The 22,675-nt window shown below is 42.7% G+C and overlaps 1 protein-coding gene across 2 annotated transcripts in view; it reads left to right on the top strand.

The window, feature by feature from the left end:
- The first annotated feature begins 4,159 nt into the window (after positions 1-4,159).
- The window catches only part of LOC126284024 (fatty acyl-CoA reductase 1-like), a 244,364-nt gene continuing 225,848 nt past the window's right edge, over positions 4,160-22,675 (top strand). The window contains exon 1 of one of the 2 annotated variants that reach the window (XM_049982574.1): positions 4,160-4,232. The gene's annotated coding sequence lies outside the window, so the exon portion shown is untranslated. The remainder of the gene's footprint in view (positions 4,233-22,675) is intronic. The other variant, XM_049982575.1, reaches the window with a different exon arrangement.

Below are 22,675 nucleotides of genomic sequence, written 5' to 3'. Positions count from 1 at the left end.
ATGTCAAATATGGTCGTATGACATGAAAGGGTTGCGCTCATCACCATCATTTTTGGGGGCCTTTGTCCCACTTCAACGCGGGGTCGACCATATTACTGAGGATTGGGCGATGTTAGCGTCAGAGAGTGGCCGGATGCCCTTCTCGTCGCCACCTCTCATCCCCCGGAACGGAATTTGTGTGCCCCAGCTTTCTGTGTCTAGCGTAAGCCATGAGTGCGAACGTTTCCAACTGTCTGTGAGCCGTGTAACGGAGGCGGGATGTTGGGACCGGCCCGGTGTTCACCTATTGGGATCTGGGAAACTAATGGTTTTGCTATTAAATATTTGTTTGTTGTTGTTGTGGTCTTCAGTCCTGAGACTGGTTTGATGCAGCTCTCCATGCTACTCTATCCTCTACAAGCTTCTTCATCTCCCAGTACCTAATGCAACCTACATCCTTCTTACTCTGCTTGATGTATTCATCTCTTGGTTTCCCTCTACGATTTTTACCCTCCACGCTGCTTTCCAGTGCTCAATTTGTCATCCCTCTATGGCTCGGAACATGTCCTACCAACCGATCCCTTCTCCTTGTCAAGTTGTGCCACAAACGCCTCATCTCCCCAATCCTATTCAACACCTCCTCATTAGTTATGTGATCTACCCATCTAATCTTCAACATTCTTCTGTAGCACCACATTTCGAAAGCTTCTATTCTCTTCTTGTCTAAACTATTTATCGTTCAAGTTTCACTTCCATACATGGCTACACTCCATACAAATACTTTCAGGAACTGCTTCCTGACACTTAAATCTATACTCGATGTTAACAAATTTCTCTTCTTCAGAAACGCTTTCCTTGCCATTGCTAGTCTACATTTTATATCCTCTCTACTTCCACCATCATCAGTTAATTTGCTCCCCAAATAGCAAAACTCCTTTACTACTTTAAGTGTCTCATTTCCTAATCTAATTCCCTCAACATCACCCGATTTAATTTGACTACATTCCATTATCCTCGCTTTGCTTTTGTTGATGTTCATCTTATACCCTCCTTTCAAGACACTTTCCATTCCGTTCAACTGCTCTTCCAAGTCCTTTGCTGTCTCTGACAGAATTACAATGTCATCGGTGAAACTCAAAGTTTTTATTTCTTCTCCATGGATTTTAATACCTACTCCGAATTTTTCTTTTGTTTCCTTCACTGTTTGCTCAATATACAGATTGAATAACATCGGGGAGAGGCTACAACCCTGTCTCACTCCATTTCCAACCACTGCTTCCCTTTCATGCCTCTCAACTCTTATAACTGTCATTTCGTTTCTATACAAATTGTAAATAGCCTTTCGTTCCCTATATTTTACCCCTGCCACCTTCAGAATTTGAAAGAGAGTATTCCAGTGAACATTGTCTAAAGCTTTCTCTAAGTCTGCAAATGCTAGAAACGTAGGTTTGCTTTTCCTTAATCTAGCTTCTAAGATAAGCCGTAGGGACAGTATTGCCTCATGTGTTCCAATATTTGTACGGAATCCAAACTGATCTTTCTACTAGTTTTTCCATTGGTCTGTAAAGAATTCGCGTTAGTATTTTGCATCCGTGACTTATTAAACTGATAGTTCGGTAATTTTCACATCTGTCAACACCTGCTTTCTTTGGGATTGGAATTATTATATTCTTCTTGAAGTCTGAGGGTATTTCGCCTGTCTCATACGTCCTGCTCACCACATGGTAGAGTTTTGTCAGCACTGGCTCTCCCAAGGCCGTCAGTAGTTCTAATGGAATTTTGTCTACTCCCGGGGCCTTGTTTCGACTCAGGTCTTTCAGTGCTCTGTCAAACTCTTCACGCAGTATCATATCTCAAGTTTCATCTTCATCTACATCCTCTTCCATTTCCATAATTTTGTCCTCAAGTACATCGCCCTTGTATAGACTTCTTCCACCTTTCTGCTTTCCCTTCTTTGCTTAGAACTGGGTTTCCCTCTGAGCTCTTGATATTCATACAAGTGGTTCTCTTTTCTCCAAAGGTCTCTTTAATTTTCCTGTAGGCAGTATCTATCTTACCCCTAGTGAGATAAGCCTCTACATCCTTACATTTATCCTCTATCCATCCCTGCTTAGCCTTGCCGGCCGGGGTGGCCGAGCGGTTCTAGGCACTACAGTCTGGCACCGCGCGACCGCTACTGTCGTAGGTTCAAATCCTGCTTCGGGCATGGATGTGTGTGATGTCCTTAGGTTAGTTAGGTTTAAGTAGTTCTAAGTTCTAGGGGACTGATGACCTCAGAAGTTAAGTCCCATAGTCCTAAGAGCTATTTTTTAGCCCTTCTTAGCCATTTTGCTCTCCCTGTCGATCTCATTTTTGAGACGTTTGTATTCCTTTTTGCCTGCTTCATTTACTGCATTTTTTTTATTTTTCCTTTCATCAATTAAATTCAGAATCTCTTCTGTTACCCAAGGATTTCTACTAGCCCTCGTCTTTTTACCTACTTGATCCTCTGCTGCCTTCACTGCTTCATCCCTCAAAGATACCCATTCTTCTTCTACTGTATTTCTTTCCCCCATTCCTGCCATTTGTTCCCTTACGCTCTCCCTGAAACTCTGTACAACCTCTGGTTTAGTCAGTTTGTTCAGGTCCTAACACCTTAAATTCCCACCTTTTCTCAGTTTCTTCAGTTTTAATCTACAGTTCATAACCAATAGATTGCGGTCAGAGTCCACATCTGCCCCTGGAAATGTCTTGCAATTTAAAACCTGGTTCCTAAATCTCTGTCTTACCATTATATAATCTATCTGAAATCTGTCAGTATCTCGATGCTTCTTCCATGTATACAACTATCTTTTATGATTCTTGAACCAAGTGTTAGCTATGATTAAGTTCTGCTCTGTACAAAATTCTACAGGGCGGCTTCCTCTTTCATTCACCTACTATGTTTCCTTCTCTCCCTTTCCCTACTCTCGAATTCCAGTCACCCATGACTATTAAATTTTCTTCTCCCTTTACTATCTGAATAATTTTTTTTATTTCATTATACATTTCTTCCATTTCTTCGTCATCTGCAGAGCTAGTTAGCATATAATCTTGCACTACTGTAGCAGGCGTGGGCTTCGTGTCTATCTTGGCCACAATAATGCGTTCACTATGCTGTTTGTAGTAGCTTACCCGCATTCCTATTTTTATTATTCATTATTTAACCTACTCCTGCATTATCCCTATTTGACCTTGAATTTATGGCCCTGTATTCACCTGACCAAAAGTCTTGTTCTTCCTGCCACCGAACTTCACTAATTCCCACTATATCTAACTTTAACCTATCCATTTCCCTTTTTTAAATTTTCTAACCTGCCCGATTAAGGGATCTGACATTCCACGCTCCGATCCGTAGAACGCCAGTTTTCTTTCTCCTGATAACGACGTCCTCTTGAGTAGTCCCCGCCCGGTGATCCGAATCGGGGACTATTTTACCTCCGGAATATTTTACCCAAGAGGACGCCATCATCATTAACCATACAGTAAAGCTGCATGCCCTCGGGAAAAACTAAGGCTGTAGTTTCCCTTTCAGCCTTCGCAGTACCAACACAGCAAGGCCGTTTTGGTTAGTGTTACAAGGCCAGATCAGTCAATCATCCAGACGTTGGCCCTGCATCTTCTGAAAAGGCTGCTGCCCCTCTTCAGGAACCACGCTTTTGTTTGGCCTCTCAACAGATACCCCTCCGTTGTGGTAGCCCCTACGTACGGCTATCTGTATCGCTCAGGTACGCAAGCCTTTCCACCAACGGTAGGTCCATGGTTCATCCGGGGGGGGGGGGGGGGGAATATTTGTTTATTCACGAAAAAAAATGTAGCTTTCAGAAGGGAGGAGCGCAGATTTGGCAGTTCTGTCAAGGGCGCAGGAGCACCTGGGTAAGCCTGTACTCTGGTATCCCTTTCAGTTTGGCTCCCCAAACGGCCACTTGTGTCGCTCAGGCCTTATACTGGCCTTGCATGCGTCGGGGCAAGGGTTTGTGACGTTTGCAGGCTTTCCCGCAGTACGCGAGAAGCTATGAGGTGACGTAGTGGCGTAGCTAATTGTTTATTCGCGGAACGTCCGACCGGCCGCTTCGAAGGCCGAGACTACTGTTGTTCGGTCTCCCCGAGCTAGAGGGTGGGGGTGGACCAGGGCAGCGCCGACGCCGAGTCTAGGCGGAGGCGGCAGTCGTCGCTGCAACTGCACCAGCGGCAGTCGGCACCCGGTAGCACGCAGCGGCGTCCAGACAACACAGGTAGGAGCGCGGAGCGACGGCTTTCTAATGATGCCTCTCCGTACTGCTGCAGATAACTTCAGCGCAGCCAGTTCCGTAGGAAATATTACTTGACGACTCCTGGCCTGTAAAAGGGCGTACCGTTGGCCGGTTAGAGTTCGACAGGTCACATTTTCGTGAAAAAGCTAGCTACACGTATCGATTGAAAAGTCACTCTTTACTCCTAGCAGAAATGCATGCAGACTTCTGGTTGTAAGTTTTCTCGCTCCGCTTGAAATAGTAAACAATGCTTGTGGCTTCTCAGTCGCTTCGGGAGCGCACACCTTACCAGAAATCTCTGATGCTCCGCGTAGTAGCTGAAAAATATTAGATTTGATCTATAATGTTGCCAACAAATTTCTGGATGGGTTATTGAACATTTTAAAACTAGTCTCTAGTTATCGTCACAAAATCATACATGCGGCTGTTCGAGGTCCCAGGAGGATTGCTCAATACTCAGCGATATGATAGGAACGGTCATTTGAAGCGAAAAGCTGCATATGGACCTATGTTCTATTTCGGGTGATTTCCCAAATAGAACACATTTAATGCCACTTTTACATGTTTTTCTTGAATAACCTGAAAACCGCTTATAGCGGAAACCTGGTAATAAACTACATTAAGTGTCCTACAAAACTGGCCTTTTTATTTTTTCTTCAGGACTGTTTGCGCGAAGCCAGCGACAGAATACTGAAAAACTCGCTCGACGTGCAAGCGCTGTACCTTAGGTAGTTTTTGTGGGCCAGTTTGAGCTTGATTCCCCACGACAAGTATCCAATATCAAACCGAGATGTACTCTCGGTTTGCCCTATACTACTGTGGTGCGTTGTAAACAATGACAATGTACCATGCAATACAGAAAATAAATAATGATACACATTAAATGTCTTCTATCTGGGAAACTATTCTTAACAGGGCGTATGACCGTATGAAATTTTTTGCTTCAAATGATGTTCCCGTCATATCCTACGACACCTCGTGAAAAGATGTCGCAACGTTAGAGAATTGAAGCGAAATACGAGAAGTCTTGAAGTGGTCGAGTTTTGGTACAGGAACTCGCAACTGAATCTAAAAATGAACAACCGTAGCGTATTATGTATAAATAAGAGGAAATTTCCTAGATTACGTTATGACACGATTGCCGAACAATCATTGCAATCAGTCATTTCCATTAAACATCTAGGAGTATGCGTACGTAGCGATTTAAAGTGAAATAATCACATAAAATTAATGTAGAAAAGGCAGGTGTCACACTCAGATTCGCTGGAATAATCCTCGGGAAGTGTAATCCATCCACGAATGAGGCAGCTTACAGAACCCTCGTTCACCCAATGCTTAAGTACTGCTCGTCAATCTAAGACACTTACCAGATAGAATTGATGAGAAATATAGAGAAGATCCAAAGATGAGCAGAGCGTGCCGCAATAGGTTCCCGTAGTAAGTGCGAGAGTTTCTTAGATGTTTTCATCAAACTCCAGTGATAAACGCTCAAGAGAGGCTTTTCGCACACGGTGTGGTTTATTGTTAAATTCCGAGAGCGCACGTTTCTGGAAGAGTCAAGCATTATATTGCTTCCTCCTATGTATATTTCGCTATCAGACCACGAATGTTAAATTAGAGCTCTCATAGACGTCTATGAACAATTATTCTTCTTACACACAATTCCCGACTGTAACAGGAACAGGAAATCGGAGAAGTGAGAGTGGTACACAAAGTACCCTCCGCCACACGCCAGAAGATGGCTTTCAGAATATAGATTTAAGTTAGATGTACATGTGTAGCTTGTTGGTGTAGTACTGAGAATACTGAACAGATGTGTACGTGCGTGTCGTACAGAATGTGTGTCCTGCTTCTACACAGTATGTTTTCTACCGTGCTACGGTACTTGCTATTGGCGCACCTCTTCGCTCTTAGAATTCGACTCCGACAACGGCAGAACACTGTCTTGTGTACGAAAACATATTACGAAATTTTATAAAAATTCTCCTGATACACGTGCTCACTAATACAGAACTGGTGTTCAGAATGTTGACCGTCTTGAACAATTTTGGCTGTAGAGAGGCATACCTCCGACTTTTTTAAATGCATTTGAAACAAAATGTTGCACTTCAAAAGCTTCAAGAGCTGGTAAGATAATTATTTAGTTACTGCCAGTTTCGATCGTCTTCAGGCACCACAAAAAAATGTATCCTGCATCACTGCTGCCCAGGATTGAGAAAAAACCCGGGTATTAAAAAAATCAACCGAGTGGGTGAAATTAGGTTTTTATGGGTTTTATCGATTTTTTGGGGATTTTTTTGTATTAACAATTAAATAGTGCAGTCGATTCCTATGATTAATTTATTCAAAACACTAGCCTATTCTTACAACTACTTTTTTTAATGCCTCTTTTCTTGATGTGTGAGCACTATACTCATTGCGAGTATCTTCTCCGCAGCGGCCTTGTTTTGTCAAAATTAACCAATAATTTGGGAGAGAAACGTCTCGAGAAATTAGTGAAGATCTATAAATTTCTGCATGCTTCCAAAAAGGCGTAAACTTTACTTTACAACCACTCCACGTCACGTTATTCTTTTCTAGGACCGTAAATATTAGTAAACTGTGTTTCTTATATTGCAAGAAAACTTAAAACACAATATTAATAAAATAAATTCTTAAGACAGCGTTCAATAAACATGGTAGGTTTTTTAATTTGTGCAACGCTAACTATGTATCGATTTGTACGTTAATTCAATTTTCATAATTAAATATAACTGTTTTTTTGCTTCTTTTTTTGTCAGGACAAGTTACTACAACCCTACTGCTGCCAGTACTAATATACAATACACAGTCAATCCTAATAGGTACTAACACAGTTTTCGTCTACTGTAATGATCAGGTTTAGCCTTTTCGTGTGTCCTGAACTCTATCTATTGGCGAAAGCACAATTGATACAACTGAGTTCTGTTTGGAAATAATAATAATAATAATAGTAATAATAATAATAATAATTAGTATGTGTGAGAAATGCGGAGTTGCGTCATGGCTCGAAGTTCAGGATTAACTGTTGGTCTCCTGAAAGTGGGTGGACAATTAAGTGCAAATGTCGAAGTCAGGTATCTTTAATTGAATGAAACTTTGTCTTCTCCTAACATTGTTCCTGGCTTTTTCCTTACTACGGCCACAGTCTGTTGGTGTTCTTGCTAAAAAAGGGTTTGTTGTCGTTGTTGAGGTCTTCAGCCAGAGACTGGTTTGATGCAGCTCCTAATGCTACTCTATCCTAAGCAAGCTTCTTCATGTCTGAGTAACTATTGCAACCTACATCCTTCTGAATCTGCTTAGTGTATTCATCTCTTCGTCTACTTTACTATTTTTACCCTCCACGATACGCTCCAATACTAAATTAGTAATACCTCGATGCCTCAGAACGTGTCCTACCGACCAGTCCCTTCTTTTAGTTAGGTTGTGTCAGAATTTCCACTTCTTCCCAATTCTATTCAGTACCTCCTCATTACTTACGTGGTCTACCCATCTTCAGAATACTTCTGCAGCACCACATTTCGAAAGCTTCTGTTCTATTCTTCTCTGAACTATTTATCGTCCATATTTCGCTTCTATACGTGGCTTCATACAAATACTTTCAGATAAGACTTCCTGGCACTTAAATCTATACCGGAAGTTAAGAAAATTCCTTCCGTTTTCCTTGCCATAGCCAGTCTACATTTTATATCCTCCCTACTTTGACCATCATCAGTCATTTTGCTTCCCAAATAGCAAAACTCATTTACTACTTTAAGTGTTTTATTTCCTAATCTAATTCCCTCAGTAGCACCCGATGTAATTCGACTACATTCCATTATTCTCGTTTTGCTTTTGTAGATGTTCATCTTGTGTCCCCCTAATAAAGGGTTTGTTAGACACTTATTCTCGTGTATTACTTTATCTTTATGCTTAACACGAGGTTATTTGCTTTCGAACACGTTAATTCAACGACTATAAATGCGAGCTAATAAACGCCTTCCTTTGTGTTTCTTAAAGAATCTGGTGCAACATTTCGCCACCTTTAGGACGAAAGTACCTGGAGTTCTATAGAGCTTCAGCATCTTTGGACAATTTATGCTGCTGGAGCAAAGGGAGTGAGAAGGCAGAATTTCAACCAGCGGTTTCTCAGGTGCTAGCTTCTTGGCGAGGTCATGACGCTTTCTCATTAAACAGCCCGCTGTGAGTTCTAACGTCTGAGCGCTAGCTAAAACGAAGAACACTTGTTCACAACCGGGGCTACCGATTTTTATCAGTGCTTTCTTTAAACTATATCTATGGAATAATGGCGCGTTTACTTTCCCTCGTCATTTCAAAGGGTTTGTCTTTCCTAAGTTCCGTTATGTGTTCATACATAGAGCTGATGAAAGTCATGGGACAGTGATATGCACATATACAAATGGCTTTAGTATCGCATACGTAAGGAATAAAAGGGCAGTGAATTGGTGAAGTTGTCATTTGTACATTTGTACTTAGGTGATTCGTGTGTAAAGGTTTCCGGCGTGATGAACTGATAGGCATCGAACGCGGAATGGTAGTTTCAGCTAGAAGTATGGGACGTTCCATTTCTGAAATCGTTAGGGAATTCAGTATTGCGAGATGCACAGTGTCAAGAGTGTGCCGACAAGACCAAATTTCAGGCATTACCTCTCACTACGGACAATGCCCGAGCGCAGTGGCATTTGCGTAGAGTTGTCAGTGCTAACAGACAAGCAATACAGCGTGAAATAACCACAGAAATTTATGGCGGACGTACGACGAATGTATCCCTTCGGACGATGCTGATAAATTTGGCGTTAAAGGACTATGTCAGCAGACGATCGCCGCTAGTGCCTTGCTAACAGCACGACGTCGCCTGCAGCGACTCTTCTGGACTCGTGACCATACCGCTAAACGACTGGAAAACCGTCGCTTGGTCAGATGAGTCCGCATCTCAGCTGGTAAGAACTGATGGTAGGTCCGAATGTGGTACAGCCCTGCGAAGCTATGGACCCAAGTTGTGAGCAAGGCACTGTGAAAGTTGGTGGTGGCTCCATGATGATGCGGCCGGCCGCTGTGGCAGAGCGGTTCTAGGCGCTTCAGTCCGAGACAACGCTGCTGCTACGGTCGCAGGTTCGAATCCTGTCTCGGGCGTGGGTGTGTGATGTCCTTAGGCTAGTTAGGTTTAAGTAGTTCTAAGTCTAAGGGACTGATGACCTCAGATGTTAAGCCCCATAGTGCTTAGAGCCATAATGGTGCAGGATGCGTTTACATGGAATGGACAGGGTTCTCTGCTCCAACTGAACCGATGGTTGACTGTAAATGTTTACGTACGGCTTGTTGGAGACCATTCGCAGCCATTCATGGACTTCATGTTATGGATGACAATGTGCCAAGTCAGAGGGCCGTAATATTTCACGATTAGTTTGAAGAACATTGTGGACAATTCGAGCGAATGATTCGGCTACCCAGATCGCCAGGCATGAATCCGATCGAACATTTATGAAACATAATCGAGAGATCAGTTCGTGCACAAAATCCTGCACCCTCAACACTTTCGCAATTGTGGACGGCTGTAGAGGTAGTAGCATGACTCAGTACTTCTACGGGGACTTCCGACTTTTTAAGCCCATGCGATGTCCGCATTCGGGAGGACGACGGTTCAATCCCGCATCCGGCCATCCTGATTTAGGTTTTCCGTGATTTCTTCAAATCGCTTCAGGCCAATGCCGGGATGGTTCCTTTGAAAGGGCACGGCCGACTTCCTTCCCCATCCTTCCCTAATCTGATGAGACCGATGACCTCACAGTTTGGTCTCTTCCCCCGAAGTCAACCCAACCCAGCCCATGCGATGTCGAGTTGCTGCACTACGCCGAGCAAAAGATGGTGCGGCACTATATTACGAGGTATCCCATGACTTTTATCAGCTCAGTGAAGATTTTACCTCATTTGAATGTAAATGAAATCGACAGGAAATTATTAAGGCCTTGTGAAAGTCGTTGTCTGTGTTATACCTTTTGTTGTTGGCAAAAGTACTGGAATTCCAATGAACTGATCGTATGGCATAGTTGGCCAGGACGACCCATTCGGATTTGGGCACCAAGTGCTAGTCTTATTTCAGTCGGCTCCATATTAGGCGACTTGCAGCTGATGATTATGAAGCCGGCCGGTGTGACCGAGCGGTTCTAGGAGCTTCAGTCTGGAACCGCACGACCGCTACGGTCGGAGGTTCGAATCCTGCTTCGGGTATGGATGCGCGTGATGTCCTTAGGTTAGTTAGGTTTACGTAGTTATAAGTTATAGGGGACTGATGTTAAGTCCCATAGTGCTCAGAACCATTTGAACTATTTTTTGATGGTGATGAAGTCCCACACTCTGTAACAGAGTGTGGGGAACGATGCGGGAGACCGGCAATGCCGTACTAGGCAAAGTCCTAGTGGAGCTGGTTTGCCATTGCCTTCCTCCTACCATAACGGGGATGAATGATGATAATGAAGACGACACAACAACACCCAGTCGTCTCGAGGCGCGTGAAAATCCATGACCCCGCCGGGAAACGAAACCGGGACACCGTGCTCGGGAAGCGAGAACGCTACCGCGAGACCACGCGGCAGATGATGAGGATGAAATGAAGATGAGAAGAACACAACCCCCAGTCCCCGAGCGGTGAAAATCTACAACCCGGCCGGGAATTGAACCCGGACCCAGTACATGGGAGGCAAGCACGTTACCACCCAGCTAAGCAGGCGGACAGTTCCAAGAAAGAATTGACAGAAGGAAACGGGTTAGTTTCTTAGGCTACAGCGAAGTGCAAGGTTGGATTCTCGCTGAGCTCCAGTAGTTTTTATGCTGTGAAAATGTCTGGTACGGGATCCTGTCAATGACATGAGGCCAAATAATAAGCTACTGGAATGAGTAAGCAACGAAACTGAGACGCATGTCACATACTTCAGGCCGTGAGACATTTGCGTTTAGCTAACGTAGGACAACAACAAAACAGTCACAGATATCTTGGAAGTAGGAGCGTTAGTAAATCACTGCTATACTTAACCGAAATTTGGCACGTAGTATCGTTCACTTACTAAAGTCAATCAACACCGAATATATTGGAAAAAACTAAAGGAAATCCATGAGTGATTTACGAGAAAAGCGTGAACCTGTAAAATGTAAATCGCATATTTTGTTTACAGTTGAATGATTGGGAAAACAAACTTGGAATAGGTGCGAGTTCTTGGTTCAAATGTGTATGAATTCTTAAGGGACCAAACTGCTGAGGTCATCGGTCCCTCGACTTACACACTACATAAACTAACTTAAACTAACTTATGCTAAGAACAACACACACACCCGTGGCCGAGGGAGGACGCGATCCTCCGGCGGGAAGGGCGAGTTCTTGGTAATGTGTGTACACAGAGCAAAGCCATCCCTACTGCAGCCGCCACAAACCACTGTCCACATTCTCTTCTTGTTGTTGTTGTTGTGGTAGAGGTGGTTTCAGCTCTAAGACTGATTAGATATAGATCTTCATGCTACTCTGTCCTCTGTAAGCCTCTCCGAATAATTACTTCGAATTGCATCATTTTGAACCTGCTTACTGTATTCATTACCTGGTCTCCCTTTACAATTTTTAACCTCCACACTTTCCAGAATAACTTGGTGATTCTTTAATGTCTCAGAACGCGTTCTGTCTACCGATCCGGATGTGTGTGATGTTCTTAGGTTAGTTAGGTTTAAGTAGTTCTAGGGGACTGATGACCTCAGATGTTAAGTCCCATAGTGCTCAGAGCCATTTGAACCATTTTTTTTTCTACCGATCCCTTCTTTTAATCAGATTGTATTACAAATTTCTTTTCTCCCAATTATTTTCAGTACGTCGTCATTAGGTACACGATCTACCCATCTAGTCTTCAGCATTCTTCTTTAGCACCAGATTTCAAAAGCTTCCATTCTCTTCATATCTGAACTGTTTGTCGTCCACGTTTCACTTCAGGTCATGGCTACACTGTAAATACCTTCAGAAAAGTGCGTATAGTTCTTCTAACACTTAAGTAGGTGTGATGTTAACAAATGTCTCTTTTCCAGAAATGCAGCAGTCAGATTTTACGTAACACACATATTATTTCATATTATTAATATGTGCGTAAAATCGTTCTTCTGACAAATTTGTTAATGGAGCAGAAGCTGGCCAGCCATAGATCCTTGCAGTTTCTCTTAAGCTCTACTTTACTTGCAGCTAAATTTTTTATGGCTGCTGGCGAGTTACTGTGTATATTTCTTACTGAACAATGGACATTTTCCTTTGAGTAGAATATTCTAATTTCTAACTGATGATATGAACAGAGCTATTGGATTGGAAAAGAGATACAATATTTATGATAAAAATAATTAAGGAATAAATTTACCGGAAGCAATAGTTACTGCTTCCACTTTGTTGAGCAGGCCTCTGCAGGGCGTTATAGAATTCACACTACAAATAACTCGGATTACGTATTTTTTGGACGCGAAAAACTTTAGCTTGACTTATTGAGTTACCTCAAAATATGACCCTTATAGCACTATGGAATGAAAATAAACAAAATATGCCTGATTTTTCTATTTTATATGGCTACTGATGAAAACAGCCCCATTGCATATAAAGATTTCTTTACGTGTTCAGAAGTTCTATTTTTTGTTCCTTCCAGTTGAATTTATTATAGATTGAAATTCTATTAATTTCACACTGTCAACGTCTTCTGTTTTGGTTCTCATCATACGTTAGACAAATGGAAACAAGTTTTATACCGTATATAATGTGTCTTTTCCAATTTTAGTGACAAAGGATTAGCTAGAAACAACTTCTTGAAGTCCATGAATATGTCATGAACTGCTCTAGATTTGCTGTTATCTTAATGTTTGTCTCATATGTAAGCAAAACAGATCTAGCGTGAGCTAATGTTATGAAGCGGAGATCATTACCACACATAAAAAGTAATAGCGTTGAGACAGAAACCTGTAGCACGCTACATGTAATTAGTTCCAACTTAGATGATGATTTATAGTGTAATAAAGGGCTGTTTCCAGTTGACATTCTTTGTTTCATGTTAAACAGACTGACTTGAAATATTTCCTGTGACAACATAATATTCTAATTTACTTAAAAAATACCGTGATTTGAGCGATCAACGCCTTTAACAGACCACAGAATGTACTATTAATCTGTAATTTACAGTCGAATGTGTTAACAACATTCTTGTTGTATGTGTAAATAACCTTCACAATATCGGAACCCGTAAGAAATTCAAACTCTGACTATGTCAATTATTATATGATATATATTACTTGTAGTCAGATGGTTAATAAGCAATTTGTGCATTACCTTTCCTAAAGTTTTGAGGAATGCTGGCATAAGAAAGATTAGAAACAAGTTCAGTGGTATTTATGTAGCTCCCTTTTCAGATGTTTAAATACGGCGTATTTAAGTCAGTCGGGAAATGTTGTAGTGGTACCCTGCTCGTTATACAAATAACATGTTACTAAATTTCAGCAGAGTTCTACTCCGTAATTAACTTAGTGGATATTTTATGATAACCACCAGAACTTCATTCTGACATAATGAGAGTGATATTCGTAGTACAGAAATTATTTTTAATAACTGATCTCAGGTATTCCATGGCAGCGATTACGGAGCCTGTTACAGATATAATATACACGTTCAAATTTTTCGACGCTGCAAATGTCGGTTAGCACTATAGTATTTTCCCTTAGAGCCGTGTGCTGTCCCTCATCTATGGTTCTACGTGTTTACTCCTTCACTGTATTACAAGCTGTCTTTATTTCGTAGCGCGATGTGCCTATCTTCTACTCATAATGTGTTGATCTGCTACGTCTGGATTATTATCTTAAACATTTTGCTGCAAACCTTGTAATGAGCGATAGCGGCAATTAAGAGCCTGCTTTAACAGATGTACCAGTTTACGTTTCTTTCAGATTTACGTATTCTCTCTTAAGTGACAATAAATTATCGGTCCTTCATGGATGTAATGTAAATTCTGTCAGCGCGGAAAATTACTGAGCGAAACACCGCGAGAATCTTCCCGGAACTGAAGAAGCGCGTCGTAGCTCTAATTCACCGTTATGTCTAGGCTCCAGTGCTGTTGTAAATGGAGTACACCGGACAACTAAGCTGCGCTACGGCTGGCAGTAGGCTTCGCCGCCGGTCCGCTAGTCCTGGGTTCGAAGTCTTAAAGTCCTCCTTCACGAGCATTTATATTACAAAATCTTGTACCGTTATTTTCGCTGAGGTTTTCTTCCTGTAGCCACTGCTTAGACGACAGGCCTTTTGAGGGATCTTTTTTGTTGGGAACAGGTACACAGCCAGATATTTATCACCGTTATTGTTATAATAACGTATTTGAGAGGTATCAGATGCGATCGTTAGAATGGGTACCGTTTCTTCCTTAAAAGAAATCAGTATCATGTACTCACAGCTAGCTTCGTTATTTTCTCGTTTTACTGTTAATCAAGAAGCAGAGACATACTTGCGATATTTGTGTTCAACGCGACTCTCTGGCAAGTTAGTGGCAACTACTGGAAGTAAGAACGGGCGCAGATGCATGAATTAATTCTGGGGTTCTGCTATCCTTATTTTTAAACGTGAGTAGTATTTTCACAACTGATGTAACACGCTGCTTGAGACTGTTCATAAGGTCTTATTTAGCTTGAAACAAGGAAATGAACAGCTAGTACGTGCGGACATAGTTGAATAATAATAATAATAATATTATAATGAACAGCACTTGTTCACACGTTCCGCATATAGCAACTTTTACAGAAATACTTAAGAAACGAAGAGTTCTGCTTTCATTTTTCTCTTGTTCTTCCTGTCCTTTACCGATCTACTCATCTGTGCACACCTTCTCCACCTCCTAGTGCCATGAAAACTGATAACTAATTCCACAGAACATCCTTACATCTACATTTATATGGATACTCCAAACGCCACCGTACGGTGGGTGGTGGAGGGTAACCAGTAACACTACTTTCCGTTCCCTTCCTGTTCCACTCGCAAATAGAGCGATGGGAAAACGACTGTCTGTACGTCTCCGATGAGCCCTAATTTCCAGTATTTTATCTTCGTGGTCCTTACGCGCAATGCATGTTGGCCGCAGTAGAATCATTTGGGAGTCAGCTTCAAATGGCGATTCTCTAAACTTTCTCAATAGAGTTCCTCGAAAAGAAAGTCGCCTTCTCTCCAGAAAATCCCATTTGAGTTCCCGAACCTACCGGAAACAAATATAGCAGCCCGACTTTGAATTGCTTCTTTGTCCTTCCTCAGTCTGACGTGGAACGTATCCCAACAGAACTTAAGAATAGGTCGCACCAGCGTCCTACATGCGGTCTCCTTTACAGGTGAACCACTCTTTCCTAAAATTGGCCCAATAAACCGAAGTCAACCATTCTCCTTCCCTACCACAGTTCTCACATGCTCGTTTCATCTCATATCGCTTTGTAACGTCACGCCCAGATATTTAAACTGACTTGTCAAGCAGGACACTAGTAATACTGTACCCAAACATTACAGGTTTGACCTTCCTTAACTTACCTTTTTACACATTTAGGGCTAGCTGTCATTCATCACATCAACTGGAATTTCGTCTAAGTCGTCTTATATCCTTCTAAAGTCACTCAGCTTCGACGCCTTACCGTATAAACGGCACAATCAACAAACAACCACAGATTGCTGCATACCCTGTCCACCAAACCATTTATGTATATAGAGAACAACAGCGGTCCTATCACACTTCCCTGGGGCACTCCTGACGGTACCATTGTCTCTGATAAACATTATGGGTACTATTACTTAAAAAGTCTTCGAGCCACTCATATATCTGTGAACTTCTTCCCTATACTCGTACCTTCGTTAACAGACTGCAAAGAGGCACCGTGTCAAATGCTTCCCGGAAAACACTCACATCAGCCAACTTATTTTGCTATAAAGACATCTTGGTAAGCTTCTTCCTCAGCAATGTTACCTAACCAAAGAAAGAGAAGCTGTTCTGCTGGTGCAACACGATGAGGATTACATATGTAATTTCAGAAAAATAATTGATAATCCCTTATAAATGTGGAACGACAGTAAACCTCATCTGCTTAACAAATATGCATTTTTCTAGTTTTTATGTCTTACTTGAGGGAACATCAGAGTCTAACCGCATCACCAAGTGGATGAGCAAGCTATCTGTAAAGGAAGAGCTAGCTCCAGGAAATGACTTGTCCTATTCTATTTGGAGATGGTCTTAGGGTGGGCGTTCCTCTTTGCAAGACCAACATACGAAAATGGGGCATTCTTCCAGCTGATGGAGATAGATCCTGCGAGTGCGGAACAACACAAGACCCGGCCCACCTGCCAATCTGTCCTCAACGTGAACAACCTGCCCAACTCAGGGCCTGATCGAGGGAAACAACAAGGCCATTGGAGCTGCTGCCTACTGGAAATGCTGACCGGACACGGAAATGAATGAATGAATGTCTTACTTTTCCGTACGTGACTTACTTTGGGTACTGTGTGGGATGAATCATAACTACCTCTCTCCACAGAGATCCTTAAAGGAAAAAGAACAAAAAAGGTACCAAAAAAAGAAAAAAAGTAACATTTTCTTTGCTACACGAAGAAAGTGATCAAAATGCCAACTTTTCACTAGTCAGCACTGTGTGTGTGTTCAACACGGCGACTAATGCCACGAGGAGAACCTGCATCGTGTTGATGCGTGTGGTGTGTGTCAATGCGATAATGTTGTATGGATTGATATAAAACGGAGGAAAGTGGAAGAAAGCCGTCTGTTTCTCTCGAGTATCACCAGAGGGCCTCAGACGTTAACGATCCTTACACTGTTCACATCGTGATCAACTGTGTCACGTATTATCACTCCATTATACAGCCTGTTAAGGATGGAATTTGCACCAGGATATAAAATGTTCTAATGGCCTTCAGAATGACTGAGAGGTTGTCTGTCGAAATATAAGCTAGTGTTAATGATTCTATTCGGTCGCACTCTCGCACATTATTTAAACTCGATTACATTTAACGTATAAAAATAGAACACTAACTATACGCCGCCTCATTCTCTCTCGTTGCTCAGATTCAGCTTGTACAATGTCCAGTCACAGTAATGTGTCTGTCAGGAGGCCGAATGGCCACTTTTTGCAGCGCGCGCTGCTGTAAGGCGTGCACGATGAGAGTCAGTGATGTTCTGGTAGGTACCAACAGGAATTTGGGGCCATTTAGATTCCAGTGCTGTGGTCAGATGCGCCAGGTTTCAAGATTGGGGATCTGTAGCACGAACAGCCCGATTTTGTTTAAAACCTGAGAGCGTGATGGCCAGAGGGCTCAGTAAATCTTCCTGGTTCTCTTGGAACCACGCACATACACTGCAATCTGTGTGCAACAGGTTGCATTATCCTACTAGAAGATTCCATTGTGCCAAGGAAAAGTAGACTGTGAGTAGGGATAGATACGGTACCCAACGATAAATGGATTCTTCTATTGATACATCGTGCCTTCCAGAATGACGAGATCATACAGGGAATGCTGCAGATCATAAGGTTCCCCCCTATGGCTTGAACACTTAGTGCGATTGCTACAGGGTGTTTGTTTTCATACGTTTCTCGCCATACACGACAATGACCACCTGTCAGATGGAGCATAAAACGTGATTTATCTGAAAAGGCCACGTGTCGCCACTCAGCAGATGTCCGTTTGCATCACTGCCACGCAAATTTCACGCTTCGTCGCTGATGAACAGCCGTCAACATGGGTGCATGAAACAAGTGCCTGCTACAGAGGCCCATGCTCAGTAACGTTCCCTGAACGGTCATTGAAGAGACACTGTTGGTTTCATTTGGGCGGCCAGTTGCTCAGCAGCTGCACACCTATTCACCCGTACACGTCTCCCAGCCATTGTTCACCCTTGACATCTGTGGCTCGTGGTGCATCAAATTCGCATCCGCGCCGGTTTTGGATAGCGCCGCTTTGCTATGCACGGAATACTTTAACCTACGGCGGCACGCGAACAGTTAACAAACATAGCCATTTCGGAAATAATGCCACCTTTGACCAGAAAGCCACTGATCCAGCCCTTTTGAACATCAGATAAATCGCTCCGTTTCCGCATTACGACAACCATTGCACTGTTTTCCGCGCGCCCCTCCCCGACACGAGTTATATAACCTTCACTGCTAGTGTTGCCATCTGCTGTATGTGAGTAATTATTGCACGTTTGGGACACGAGCGAGTAATTGCTTCCAGCACTAGGATTCGGTCATGCTAGTTCCAACAACGAGCCCGCCACTTCAATGCTGTAACACGTCCGTGTCTACTGAAACGAGATGTGGGATGCATTCCGACACACTTGTTCATGACCCCTCTCCACGTGACGCCAAGTACCCTTTTGAAACAGATTTCATGCTTCATTTCAGTATCTGATTTTACAGTCTTGTGGATATTTTTTGTGAAGTGTGTTAAGTGGTGCCTGTTCCAATCCAGTTAAATCTCTTTCAAGAGTTCGTTTTTCCAGACTGTTTTATGTAAGGGATTGTTGTCCCTTAGGTGTTCACTCACCGCATTGTACTTTGATGAACCAGAACATTATGGCCATAACCAACCTTCAGACTGGATGACATCTGGAGGCGCTACGAGCTTGTGACGCGATACAATAAGTATGTAAGATCAACAGAACACGTGGGGGTTAGTCTAGCGACGATACGGGCCGCTAATGGAGAAAAATCCGTGATTGTCATGGTTCAGTGTCAGGGAACGGGCATCTTGGAAGCTGCGAAGCAGGTCAGCTGTCCGCGTGCTGCTGTCGTCAGCGGAAAGTATTGAGGGCGATGAAAGCATGACAGAGTGCTGGACGACCACGCCTCATCACAGAACATGGTCGGAGGCTTACCCACTCTGTAAATCAGGAGTGGCGGTGACTGTGGCAGATCTGACGACAACATATATTACTGATGCACACTCTAGTGTTTCAGTGCGCACCATTCAGCAAATAGTGCTGAGCGTGTGGCTACACAGCAGACGACCCCTACATGTTGCAGAAGTGAGCCAACGAATTCGTCAGTTACGATTACAGTAGCCACAGAGATTGTAGCGTGGATCAATGAAGCGAAACTGTGTCGGTCGGATGAATCACATTTGTGCTACACCAAGCCGATGGTCGTATCGCTATGGGAAAATTCATCTGGGCTTTCATGTGACCTGAGGTGGTAATCAAAAACACCATGACAACTGAGGACCACTCGAACATTATTACGCACCACTTGCATCCTTTTATACTTGATTCGCCAGCAGAATAACTGCTCTTGCCACAAGGCCAGAATCCCACTACATTGGTTTCAGGAGCATGGTAGTAAACTCATATTGACGTCTGGGCCACCAGACTTGCCTAATCAGAACACCCTGGAAGACATTCGGGACCTTATCGAGCATCAGATGGACGCCCGCACACCACCGGCCCGTAATTTGCGGGACTTATGCGCCCACATTTGGTGTCACCTACTTACGGAAGCTCCCAAAGACTTGTCGAATTCATGCCACGTAGAATCGCTGGCGTACTGCGAACCGAAGGAGGGCCATCATGGTATTAAACAGTTGGTCATAATGTTTTGTCTTATCAATGGATTGGCCTCATTCTATGACAGTGGAACACATCCATATTTGGAAAATTTTCTGCTTCTGTCTTTGAGTTTATCATCCTTACTTCGTCAGTGTAGCCTCCTGACCATTCCCTGTTGCTCCATCATAAGCGAATACCATCTTTGGTTGGTCCCGGAGTGGGTAAGAAAGAAAGGAAGATAACGGACCTTCGCCAGTCAACGACGTTATCATTGGAAATTGAGCACAAGCACTGATTGGTAAGAATGGGAAAGGAAAACCTGATCAGGAACCATCCCGGCAGCTTGAGATACGTTGAAAAACCTAAATCTGCATGCTAGGGCGGGAATTTGAATGGGATCGTTTTAAGATAGGACTGACGGAGAATATAGAACAAGTTCAAAGAAGGACAGCTCGTTTTGTACATTTGCGAAACAGGGGAGAGAGGCAGTTTTAACGTTGAGGATGGTGATGAACACAAGGCCGAATAAAAGTCAAGATACGTTCATAGGATTTTTTGACCTAGAAAAAGAGTTCGATAGTGTAAGATAGTGCAAGATGTTCGAAATTATGAGAAAAATAGGGATAAGTAAAGGAAGGACAGGTAATATATAATATGTACAAGAACCAAGAGGGAACAACAGGCGAACTAGTATAACATGGGCATACAAAAACTGCCACAGCGTCTACAAAAATGCATCGACAGAATTGGTGATTACGTCGAGAAATAGCTAAATGTTCAAGCTGTAAACTGATATAAATCATTGTAGAAATAAACATGTCTATGTACTTATAAAAATAGGAGACATTACTTTTGGTATTACCCTCGTAGGTGGATTGGTGAGGTAAGGAATGAGGGGTTTTCCGCAGGACAGGCGAGGAAAGGAATGTATGGAAAAAACTGACAGGAAGAAGGTTGCGTTAGGTTGTTTGGGGGAGGGGACCAGACAGCGAGGTCATCGGCCTCATTGGATTAAGGAAGGACGGGTAAGGAAGTCGGCCGTGCCCTTTCAAGAAGAAGGTTGCGTTGGGTTGGATTGGGGGAGGTGAGAGGACCAAACTACGAGGTCATCGGTCTCGTCGGATTAGGGAAGAACGGTTAAGGAAGTCGGCCGTGCCCTTTCAAAGGAATCATCCCGGAATTTGCCTGGAGCGATTTAGGGAAATCACGCAGAATGACCGGATGCGGGATTGAACCGTCGTCCTCCCGAATGCGAGTCCAGTGTGCTAGGCACGAGACGATAGGATATCTGTTACATCGCGGAATACTTTCCACTGTACTAGAGGTTGCTGTAGAAGGTAAAAGCTGAAGAGAAAGACAGAGACTGGAATACATCCAACAAATAATTTAAGACGTAGGTTTCTAGTGCTACTCTCCAAGATGGGGTGGCAATCATTCAAACAAAGGCGTTGTTTGTTGCGACGAGAACTTTTCACGAAATTTCAAACTTCAGCTTTCTCCGTCGAATGCGAATATATTTAGTTGACACCCATCTACATCGGGAGAAATATCATCGTAATAAAATAAGAGAAATTAGAGCTCGCACGGAAAGATTTAAGTGTTCGTTGTTCGCGCACCATTACCTAAAGTGGAACGGTAGGGAAATAGTGTGAATGTGGTTCGATGAACAACCTGCCAGACACTTAAGTGTGACCTTCAGAGTAATCATGTACATGTAGATGTAAATGTACTGTTTTCCCAAATATGAGTCCAGTGTCTTACCTCTGCGCCTCTGTGTGGGCAGGGAACTATTGAGCTGCACTTCGCAACAGACTGTCTCGTATAACAAAATTTATAACGCGATTAAATTAGTGAGACCGGTTATGAAGGAGAACTGATGCCTTTTCATTGTCCAGGACCAACTTCTGAATTCCTTAACGCTGCACAAAATTCGCTCTGCCCAGCGATAATCTTCATATATAGCTTCAGCGATTGTGGAAAGTGATAATGAATCTATCTTATCAGGTTTCAAATTTTCCTTTTATGTGTCCTTAAGCCAATTGCTCCTCACTTTACAAAACTTCACAGGAGTTTTGGGCCGGTCGTGAGTCAGCCTAGATAACAAATACGGTAAGCATACCGCCCACGAAATGAAGTTTTAGTAGTTCGAGTTTATAGTGAGGTATAATTCGCTACGTTTTGATGAGTCTCAGTTCTTTGATTCCTGATACAACGATTCACCTTCCACGCTCTGAAAAATTGGTGACTTATCCGGTAGAAGTACAAACAGGGGCTAGAAAATATATATATAAAAACACCGCGAGATATGCATGCCTGATCATAAATACATATTTTAAACGTGTATTTGTTGGGGTTCCACAGCGTCAACGTGTTTTAAGATTGAAAATATGGTCCAAGTAGGCTGTATTCCTTTTTTAAATACATAAACCTGCAACCAGTCAATTTTTTGAATAGCTATTTATTACTCCATGAACCGGTTTTCGAACCTTTTCAGGCTCATCTTCAGATGGTTTTCTGGAAGTTACATCACTATTTCTAGTATAATTCTGGGTGCTGGTTCCGTGACAAGAAGGTGGAACATGCTTAAATGTATCGCCATTAGCACTATCTGTCGATATGGATGTCAAATTTCAGTTTTGTACTTACTGGGACAGTATGGACGGCTTTTTTCCATTAGAGTCCCTCTGTCTGCTTGCATTTTGACGGCCAGTTGGTACATCACTTCACACACTTTTACATTACTGAGAAAATACTTTAATCAAGATTGGCATAAACATGAATTCCCAGGAATAAAATAATACAGAATTACAGTATTTTCTGTCAGATACAGCTGTT

This window comes from Schistocerca gregaria, chromosome 8 (assembly GCF_023897955.1).
Source record: "Schistocerca gregaria isolate iqSchGreg1 chromosome 8, iqSchGreg1.2, whole genome shotgun sequence".
NCBI lineage: Eukaryota > Metazoa > Arthropoda > Insecta > Orthoptera > Acrididae > Schistocerca > Schistocerca gregaria.
This window is presented reverse-complemented; position numbering and strand designations above follow the sequence as displayed.